Source organism: Bubalus bubalis, chromosome 12, assembly GCF_019923935.1.
Source record: "Bubalus bubalis isolate 160015118507 breed Murrah chromosome 12, NDDB_SH_1, whole genome shotgun sequence".
Classification (NCBI taxonomy): domain Eukaryota; kingdom Metazoa; phylum Chordata; class Mammalia; order Artiodactyla; family Bovidae; genus Bubalus; species Bubalus bubalis.
Window position 1 is genome coordinate 84,232,506 of NC_059168.1, and position 10,308 is coordinate 84,242,813.

Consider the following 10,308-nt stretch of genomic DNA (forward strand, 5'->3'; position numbering starts at 1 on the left):
GCCTTTGATTTGATAAGTGCTGGTAATACAAGCAGAGAAGTGAGTGCGATACTTTGGAAGTTCGAATTATGGTAACAATTTGGATATATTAAAATATGTCCAAAAATCTTTAAAGAAGCATGCCCATAAATTCAATTGTTATTAATTTCTAAAAAAATAATAAATATCCCCATGTTTTCAGGTTGGAAGAGTGTCTATCCCCAAGTATTTATTTATTTATTTTAATTTTATTTTATTTTTAAACTTTACATAATTGTATTAGTTTTGCCAAATATCAAAATATTTATAAATAAACAGTATCTATAAATACTTAAATTATAGAAAGTATTCAAATATTCATCAGAAAAAATCTAAAAGAACAAAATATCAATTATTATCTATATTTGGTAAGAATAGAGGAAATTTTCTTCTTTCACAGATCTGTTTGCCAGGTTTTTATATCATGAATAAAAATAATTAAAAAAACATTTGCAGACCTTTAAAATATGAATGTAAATTCTAAGCTCTTTACATGTATTATAAGCTAATTTCAAGCAAATGTACAAATTAAATATTATTATTTGTTTATTTGTTTAAATGAGGAGTGTTATATACAAAGTTATTGAGGAAAATATGAGGAAATGATAGAGCAAGGATTTTTAATGAGCAAATCTGGCTATAGACCTTGTGCTCTTAAACCCTATGTCATAATGAATGTGCTACCTTTGCAACAGGAAAAAAACATAAAAATGACTGAAAAGTAGTAATACATTATTAGACTGGTAATTTAGAATAATTTCAATGTTACAAAACATGAACATAAAATAGGCTATTATTTAGAATAGGTTGTTACCCATAAACCTGATTTATGGGTAGGAATCATATTCAATAAAATGTAAAGTTAATAACTTAATTTTTCCATCTGGTAGGATAGATCAATTTCAAATGAATTCCAAGAATATAGGGTTTAAATGTTAATAGTTCGTTGTTGTTTAAAAGAAAAATACATTAAAGTCTGCTTCTTATCTAATGTAAAATGTACTAAGATGCATTTGAAAAATAATCTATACTACTTAAACAGATTTAACTATTTCTCATTTCTTCTTAAGGTAATATTTCAGTAGATTAACTATTATTAAGAAATCTAAATGCAGCGAAAAATTATGGTCCAGTAAGAGGAAGAACCTTTTGCTGAGAAAGCAGTACAGCATACCACCTCCATTGAAGCATAAACATTGTAGAATGACCTTAACGCCTACCTTATTTTTTATGTCTGCATCAAGCTGTGAAGTGTGCCTGCAATTAGGACAATGGAGTAAGGAGAAAATAGTAAAAATGTATGAGGGCAGAATCTTTTCAGGGAATGAATAGGGATGATTGTCAGGTTTATAATATCTATCTTTAACTTCAAATAATATATCTCCAGACATTTGGTGTACAGCCTTGCAAGAATATTTCCTATTTTCCCCTCCTATCCTGTGTAGAGTTGTCCAGTTGACTGTTTGGGTGGTGTTTCCTCTGCGCAGGTGGGAGTCTAACCAAAAAGCAGGGCAATCGTCTGCAGATCCCTGGCGCTGTCTGCGCACCTCCCTTTCTTTAGTGCTCCAGCCTGCAAGTCTAATCCCACCCTCAACCTCCCCTATTTCAGACCTCTACCTCCTCAGCTCAGACTGTTTGGATTTTTCTTCCCTACCACAGCCTGGAACTTGTCTTCAAGCAGTAAACTGGTGTAATCAAAGGGTCACCTCATTTGTTTCTTTTCTCTCTGGGATCACAGTCCTTTGCTGCCTATGGATCATGGTCAGAAAAATAGATTTTTCATAGATTTTTGTCCTTGAGGGCAGTTTCCATGGAAGTTCATTCTTGATGGGTAGAAACCTTTTGATTCCCTCTTCCACCATCTACTTTGCTGATCCTGCTGTTTCTGTGTTACATCACTGTGGGGCCATGGCTTCCCAAAGCTTCTAAGAGCAACCTCAGCAGTGCTTTGTAGCACAGCCTCTCTGGGATCTAGTGGGGTGCTAAACAGTGTTCTTACAGTATTTAATATGGGAAAGTGTCCCCGTATTAGCAGTATCTCTGTTATCCTTTCACTTAACACTGTCAGAATCCTGTCCTATTTGTATTTATCTGACTCCAGTCGTTACACATTGTAGGATAGGCTCTGCATCTCCTGGTTATAGTCCCTTTCTTCTGTGTACAGTGCTTGTACTTCCATGAGTAGATGAGGCTGTGACCAAACCCTAGAGGGACCTCTCTAAAATATGAAGTTTATTAATTACAAAAAAAAAAAAATTAGTAGTATATTAGAGGTCTCAGAGGAGGGATTCATTCCAGAAGTAGGTGAGGTCTAAGAAAGCCTCACCAGAAAGGTGAATACTGAATTGGATCAATAGCTTGAAGTTAGCCAACAAAATAAAAAATACTGGTTTGTATCATGGATTTCAGTGCATGTATACTACACAAAAATCTTGAGCTAGTCTATGCTGACAGCAATCGATGTTGTCAGACTCAGCATAGTATTATGCAAAGCATTGTCAAATGGGAGAATGAACATAACAAATGGCAGGAAATAGGGTTTCTGATAGATCTCTCAGCTCATCCTTAGCCATCTTGACACTAGATTTCTTATATTTAAGACAATAGCTAATGGTGCAAATCCAATGTGCCAAAATGACCAAAATAAATTGAACTAATCTAGCATAAACACACCTGTGGTTGGTATGTAATTGATTTCCAATGATGTATTTTAATAACAACAAAATATATGTGCTTCTTGTAATAAGATTATATTCTATTCTGCCAGACTATTACATTAAACTTCACACCAGATAGAGCATCATTTAAAATGATTGCTCAGCACTGGCCTGAAGATTTTCAAGTTTATGGGTGGTCCTGACATACCTGCACCTAAAATAAAAGAGTTTCTTTATGCTTCAGTGGGCACCTTCATGAATAATAATTACATCTACAAATTCTTTGTCACTTAGCTATTATAAAGGTGTGTTTTTCCTTTGAAAAATCTCTTTTATGTCTTTAAAAATGAAAGTGAAAGTGAAATTGCTCAGTCGTGTCTGACTCTTTGCAACCCCATGGACTGTAGCCTACCAGGCTCTTCCATCCATGGGATTTTCCAGGCAAGAATACCGGAGTGGGTTGCCATTTCCTTCTCCAGGAGATCTTCCTGACCCAGGGATTGAACCCAGGTCTTCTGTAGGCAGATGTTTTACCATCTGAGCCACCAGGGAAGTCCTTTATGTCTGTAAGGTAACTTTAAATCTTAGATTGTTTTGAGATTCATAAGAATGGCAATCTCTTCTAATGACCCATGTGGTACTTCCAGTCTTATTATTATTATTATTATTATTTTGGTCCAGTTGACATATCTTGTAGGATCTTAGTTCTCCAACCAGGGATCAGACCTGGCCCTAGACAGTGAAAGTCTCTGAGTTCTAGGCATTGGACCTCCAGGAAATTCCCACTTCTACTGTATTCTTGACAAGTAGGTATTCACCTAGATCCTACTGAATACTTCACTGCTTTCTGAGGGAGCCTAGTCCAAATATGTCCAGCGGAGATGATTAAAAATTTCTATGTTCTACCCATGTCCAACACAGGTTCTGGACATTAGTGGGATGCTTGCAGAACAAACACACATTTCTCTCCCACGTAACAAGCTATCAGAAGAAAGATTGAATGATGTGATTAATACAGATTCTACATGCAGGAATGGGGGAGGTAGAAGACTAGCTTCCTTCCTCAGCAGTCTAGAGTGTAGCTGGCACAGCTAAAATAGGAGCACGTGATATTATTCAGATCCCTTAGTGCTTTTCTCCAAGATATTTTTAACCAACATGAATTGTATGTGAATGGTAAGATTGTTCTAAAATAGAATCATAGTGATGTTTTCACCATTGTATAAATTCATTAAAACTCTAACTGAACTGTAATTTAACTTGGGTGAATTTCATGGTATATAAATCAACCTCAAAACAAGATTTTAAAGAATAATATATGTACCAAAAGATACACAAAAAAAGTTTAGACATGTATTTGCTGATAGAGTCAGGGAATTCTGGCCAAAAGGGTAAAGGAAAAAATAAGGGAAAATGCCCAAGGAAAAGTAGAAGCACAATAGGAGAATAGAATAGATTCTTCATAGAATATGAAGGACAGAGGTTTATAGAGGCTATTGGAAGAAACATCCTGCTTTCAGCCTAGAACATAAGGAGAAACCCTTGGACCCAGCATCAATAGACGTAAAACAAGCAGCACAAAGGTAATTAATTATCTCCTATAACAAGCAGCACAAAGGTAATTAATTATCTCCTATTTTTATGTGGCAACGTTGAGTAGCAGAATTAGTCTAAGTCTATTAAGATGGAGACACTTGAATTCCATGGGGAATGGAAGGGGCACTTTTCATTTATATTAAATCTGGAGTATTTGAAACCATCTGTAGGGAATATGGAGAAGGCAATGGCACCCCACTCCAGTACTCTTGCCTGGAAAATCCCATAGATGGAGGAGCCTGGTAGGCTGCAGTCCATGGGGTCATTAAGAGTCGGACACAGCTGAGCGACTTCACTTTTCACTTTCATGCATTGGAGAAGGAAATGGCAACCCACTCCAGTGTTCTTTCCTGGAGAATCCCAGGGACAGGGGAGCCTGGTGGGCTGCCATCTATGGGGTTGCACAGAGTCAAACACGACTGAAGTGACTTAGCAGCAGCAGCAGCCAAGAAGGAAGAAGAGGATATCAAGATGTCAGTCTGGAAGGCATTGTGAGATTTCCCTTTTCCTTTTTGAGAGCAAGTGCATTTAGATGGAGATGGAGGTGTCTGCATCATGGTGGGAAATTGAGGAAGAATGCCTTAATTGCCTTTATGTCTGCTTGCTTCATGTGCAGTGAGAAGACTGTTACTTCCTAGAATTGCCACAGTGGTTGTTGCTAGTCATTTAAGCCATGTCCAGGCTCAAGCACCCATGGACACTGTGGCTGGTCAGAGTCCTGCTGAGAGTCTGATGGACCCTCCTAGAATATCCTCTTCTAGACTTGGCCTATTGCTTCCCCATGGACAAACCAGGATAAGGTCAGGAAAGAAAAGAGTGTCTCAAATCCATCTCCACAGAGCTCCTGGTCTTAGTCATTTCATCAGAAAGCTCCCTATCATCTCTCATCACTTTTTCCAGTGATATCATTAAAGAACAAGGAGAAGGAGGACGGAGAGGAGGAAGACAAATAACATATGCTAATGAGAAAATACTTAAAAAAGATTTGCAAATGTCACCAGCATTTTCCCCACCAGAGTACACGGCTTCAGTCCAAATTATATCTGGAAACTTTAGTATAATTAAGATGGTTGAAAGCTGGGATTCTCGAGTCAAAAGTCAGTATGTAGGTCACAATACTCAGGACATAAGGTCCTTATAAATTGTGACTCAATTTCCTAATCTGTATTGTGGAATTATAATCCTCACCTCTTAAAGTTCTTATGAGTAAGAGAGATAATATTGATAAAAACATAAAAGTGAAATAATTAAAAAAATTATTTGGGTGTTCTCTGTTATACAATAAATGCTATATTTCAGATATTTTCACTTACCTGATACCACAAAACAATATGAAAGCCAATGTTCATTCTACATATTTGCTAGCTATGGCAAACGATCATCATGCTAATGGTAGTGGAAGGATTTGGTAACACTGGGGAGGCTGTGGATCATGAGTTATAACTGATATGAGGATCCAGTCATATGTACACAGCCTTGAGAGGGAGTAGTTGACAAGGATAAAAAGAAATAGAGCACTTAAGGGCCTTGAGAGCCCTGCCTGTCTGGAGCACATGGGTTGAGTGTAAAATAGGCCCAAATTCCATCCCAGCTCTGATTACCTCTGTTAATCCCAATCCTCCAAACTGGAAAATTTATCTCTTCTTTATCATACAAATTAATCATTATTTAAGTAAGTACACTTTACTTAAATATCCTTGTGTAGGCTATTTGTTTCATGCCATTTCCTCACTGGATTGAGAATACTGAATGATTAGGGAAAGAAAAGTTGTTCCTCTTGTACTTCAAGGCACTACCTTGTCTTCCTAAGGATATTTCCCTTTCTAGGCTTTTTCTACTGAAAAGAAAACCATCCTCACATTCTTCACCCTACTCAAGACCCAAACAAGGCCATAATATTCATGATCATGCTATTTAATTGCATCACCAAGCACATGCCTTGAAGCATTTTGTAACTGTTGGGATTATTCAGAGTACCTCATTGACTGTCATTCTTCTGGCTCTTATTTTTCAAGATTTTTTTTTTTATCTAGACCATTTTTTAAAGTCTTTATTGAATTTGTTACAATATTGCTTCTGTTTTATGTTTTGGTTTTTTTGGCCCCACAACCTGTGGGATCCTACCTTCCCAACCAGGGATTGAACCATTGAACCCCTGAATTGGGAAGCGAACTCTTAACTGCTAGACAGCCAGGGAAGTCCCTCTTCTAGCCCCTAATTGAAAACAAAATGCTGCTGATTTCTTTTTTTTTTTTTTTTTGTCATTGCCTAATTCCTAATTTATGAGGGCAGACATCAATCTGCTTCTAAAACACTTGCATTACACCAAAGTACTCTGTCTCTATAATATCTTGCCTACTGACCTGTTAAGTGTTCAAGGAAAGATTTGAAAAAAAAAAATATATATATATATATAGTGAATATGTGCTTGGAAGTGTCATGCTTTAGTGAAACTTACAGCTTTCCCCTTCATCTTAAGTACAAAGAATGATTGGGTAGCACTTTTGCAAAATTTCAAATAAAATCTATGTAATACATACGGTGGAATGAGGGCTAAATGTGCTTTCAAAATTATTGGAAACTATACATCACTACTTGAACAGGTAATCTATCACACAATCAAGCTTTTATTGGAAATTCTGACACCAATCTCTTTCCCTAGAAAACCTTGAAACCCTATTTTGAAAAGTAGAATCACAGGAATGATACTGCAAAAGGGGAAAAAAAAAAAGATAAAAATGCCTTTCATTAGTGTCTCTTCTAATGTGAAAACTTATAATTAGATTTCAACAATTATTTATTAGTGAAAATTTATGACTACACTTTAATAATTATTTTCTCAGTAATATAATATCTATTTTTACATTACTTACTTTAATATCCTCTACTAACAACTCACTTTAAATACCAAAAGAAAACTCAAAGAAAGCTCAAGGATATTGAGAGTGACAAGAATAGAAGAGATTTGAAAGAAGAGGAATTAAACCCTGAGTACTAAATTTATTAACTGTATAGTGTCAAAAAAAAAAAAAGTGTTAGTTTCTCAGTCATGTCTGACTCCTTACGACCCCATGGACTGTACCTCACCAGTCTCCACTGTCCATGAAATTCTTTGTGCAAGAATATTAGACTAGGTTGCCATCCCCTTCTCCAGGATATCTTTGTGACTCAGGGTTTTAACCTGGGTCTCCTACATTGCAGCAGACTCTACCATCTGAGACACCAGGGAACTGGCTAAACCAGTTAATATCTGAACCTCAGTTTGCACATTTGAAAATGAACTTATTTTCAGAATTATACATAAAATAAAAGAAGTAATGAACTATGTGTGAGAATGAATGAATGTTCAATGTTAATATGAATATCAGCAGCCACTGGCAACCCACTCCAGTAATCTAGCCTGAAAACTCCCATGGACAGAGGAGCCTGGTAGGCTGCAATCCGTGGGGTTGCTAAGAGTTGGACGTGACTGAGCGACTTCCCTTTCATTTTCAACTTTCATGCATTGAAGAAGGAAATGGCAACCCACTCCAGTGTTCTTGCCTGGAGAATCCCAGGGACGGAGGAGTCTGATGGGCTGCCGTCTATGGGGTCACACAGAGTCAGACACGACTGAAGGGACTTTGTAGTAGCAGCATATTAAAAGTAGTTAGCCCCAAGTTCTGAACATTATTTACATATGCAGAACATGAGAACTGCAGAAGGATTTGGAGGTCATCTCTTAACTATCTCTTAACCTACATGAGGGGCTGCTCAGGTGGTGATAGTGTTAAAGAACTCGCCTGCCAATACAGGAGACATAGAAAATGCAGGTTCAGTCCCTGGGTTGGGAAGATCCCCTGAAGGAGGGCATGGCAACTCACTCCAGTACTCTTCCCTGGAGAAATCCATTGACAGAGAAGCCTGGCAGGCTACAATCCATGGGGTCACAAAGAGTTGGACATACTGAAGCGACTTAGAGCACACACAACCTATATCAGATAACTGATACTCAGAGATAGGAAGTAATTAATCTGAGTACATCCAAAGAAATAGTAGTTTCTGCTTTCACAAAATGGTCTTTAAGTTCCTAGTTCAATATTCTTTCTCTCCATGAAATATCTACTTAGGGTTGCCACATTTAACAATTAAATATACAGGATGTCTAGTTATATTTGATTTTCAGAATTATTTTTTTGTTTTCAATATGTAACAATGATTTTTTTTTTTTTTGCAGTTTTACTGTAATGGGGTATTGTCAGTTCCTCAAACCTTTCACTGCATGTAACATCCACATTATAACTCTACTCCCTCTTTCCAAGAGCTCTCCTCACTATTTCTTTTGTAAACAAAAAGCCTAAGGGCTCACTGTAGCTAATAATAACAAATAATTATAAATGTACTGAGTGTACATTGTGTGCCACGTGCTGTTCTTAATGTCATGTGTGTGCAAATTCATTTAACATTCCCTAAAACCTTCTAAATTTGACACTATTATCTTATTCATTTTGTAAATGGGGCTACAGAAGCCCAGAGAGGATAAGGTGGTTGCCCAATACAACACAGCTAATCAGTACCAAAGATGAAGTCACTTATCCCACCACAGCCCCAGTGCCCAGGTTTAAACAGTGACAAACAACTGTATAATGCCCTCTAGTTGGGACACAGTTCAGTTCAGTTCAGTAGTTCAGTCATGTCTGACTCTTTGCAACCCCATGAACCGCAGCAAGCCAGGCCTCCCTGTCCATCACCAACCCCTGGAGTATTCTTCTCTAAATACAAAACATTCCTCTTACCTATTTCCTGTCGTACCTTATTGTACTGTAGCTTCCCTGGTGGTTCAGTGGTAAAAAATCTGCCTGCCAGAGCAGGAGACATGGGTTTGATCCATGGGTTGGGAAGATCCCCTGGAGAAGGAAATGGCAACCCACTCCAGTATTCTTGCCTGGAGAATTTCATGGACAGAGGAGCCTTGTGGGCTGCAGTCCATGGAGTTGCAAAAGAGTCAGACAAGACTGAACAACTAGGCAGCAACAACAAACAACTCACTGTACCCATCCTAGAGGAGACTATCATTGTGTTACGGATAATTAACACACCTCTCTGAGATTTTACTCCCTGTTAATATCTAAGACTCAGATCTGGAATATCATGAGGAGTTCCAGGTGACCCATAATGATCCCCTCATTCTGATTCTCAGGATGAGACCTTCTGAGTCAAATCTCTCTTCATGTTAGATTTCTTTCCCAGCACCCTCCTTAATCCTGTCATCCCCCAGAACATTCTGTATGCCATCCAGATGAACTAGGTGGGTCTGAATTCCTGAATAAGTGTGCTCATGTTCCAATCCATCCAGGCCATCTCTTGGTATACAAAACCTCAGGACTTTTCAGCACATATAAGAAAGGGTTCCGGAAAGGCAAGAAAGTTACCCTGAAGAGTTATCTCATGGAAGAAATGAAATAGGTTGGAGGTATTTTTTTAAATTATGTGTAAATTAAAAACAACATGAACAAATCTTCATTATTCATCATCTCAATCCTTATGAACATCCAGTTGTTTGAAAGCAGCTCTCCCTTTGAAAGGTTTGCAAGGACAGGTTTTAATGATCTTATGCATAATTAAATCTTTATTGAAAACTATAAAATCACAGCACCTTAAATAGGATTACTGAACTAAAAAAAAATGGCATCGAAGAACACAACTAATATACTTCCTCACGTCAAAGCTTAAAAAGTAATATTTAGCTCATTTAATTATCTCTGAAATAATTTTCTTTAAAATATATATATCTGAGAAGAATGTAATTATATATTTTACTTCTTTTGCAAGTAATTATAAAATGTAATTTGATATAATTCCTAAATCCAATCATTATAAGTAGAAAATTCAAATCTTTTGGTCAATTTTTTAAGATCATTTGAGTTTACTTTGGCATTCTTTATCATGTCATGTATTAAATTGTTTCCCACTAAATAAGGTACCATGATGAATCATGAAATTACTACTGTTTTACTCTTTTAGTTTTACAAAATGGAAATTACACACACTTCAACCC